The sequence below is a fragment of the Protobothrops mucrosquamatus genome, unplaced genomic scaffold (genome assembly GCF_001527695.2).
Source record: "Protobothrops mucrosquamatus isolate PMUCROS unplaced genomic scaffold, P.Mucros_1.0 scaffold4497, whole genome shotgun sequence".
Classification (NCBI taxonomy): domain Eukaryota; kingdom Metazoa; phylum Chordata; class Lepidosauria; order Squamata; family Viperidae; genus Protobothrops; species Protobothrops mucrosquamatus.
The window spans coordinates 12,657-13,659 of NW_015390403.1; the positions used below are offsets into that span (position 1 = coordinate 12,657).

Below are 1,003 nucleotides of genomic sequence, written 5' to 3' on the forward strand. Positions count from 1 at the left end.
ACTACAAGCAACATACGTTCTCTGATTTTACTAACTCTCAACTTGGAGTCACCTAGCACAGGGATCCCCAACCCGGTACCGGGCCACGGCATGCCAGCAACCGGTCTGCAAAAACAAGCAAAGCCCCATCCATGGGATGCAGGCAGCATACAAAACTATGCACTCTTTGGTCCGCAGAAAAACCTTTCTCCACGGAACCAGTCCTTGGTGCCCAAAAGGTTGGGGACCTCTGATCTAGCAGGAAGTGTTTGTGGGATTTTAGCTATAGTGAATATTGCCAGCTAATTGGATGTGCGTGGTTAAACTCCTCTTTCTTTTCTGCCCAGGAGTCCAACCATATTCCACCTCTACACTAAACAGTTTTAAAATGTAGCACTGTAATAAATCCCAGAAGTGGTCTGGAAAATCTGATCTCTATTAATTCTTCTGCACAAACAGAATCATTTTCAAGAGTTGAAAGCTGAAAAGATTTCAGAACTAAGCCACTGAAAATCTGCTCTCCTTACACCCCACCACCATCTTTAAGATTAGATGTGGGCACTCTACCCAACTTTAACTAACCTGTGGTCTGTGATACAACTCAGAAGTGAGTCCTACTAGCCAGCAAGGGAGCATTATTTTATTTTATTTGCTCTCTTGCTCTCTTTTGCTCTTTCGTTTTTTGCATCAGCATTGATAATGTTAGCTAGTTTCTGCCAGAAAAAAAAAAACAACTAAGACAGCACCGAGAATCCCACATTTCCCTATCCTCGGGAGAGGCTTAAGAAAGAAGACAAGCCGCTTCCATTTAAATAGCTCCCCGGAGCTAGCAGTAAAAGTCACTGCGCAGCAATTCCATCTTTTCCCCTTTTGTCAGAAAAGGAAAAAGAATGGCAAGCTGCCATTGGAAAACCACCGTTCCTTGCTCCCTGAAAAAGTGCCTTAGCTTAGCGCAACAAGGTGCCCGCACAACCGAAGCCACTCCGGATCAAAGCAAGCCTCGCAACCTCCCCCCCCCCCCCCC

General features: G+C 45.6%; 1 protein-coding gene across 1 annotated transcript in view; it reads right to left on the reverse strand.

Annotated features, from left to right (window-relative positions):
* Positions 1-1,003, reverse strand: part of NEFL (neurofilament light) — a 7,237-nt gene that overhangs the window by 4,573 nt on the left and 1,661 nt on the right. The gene's annotated exons all lie outside the window — the stretch shown is intronic.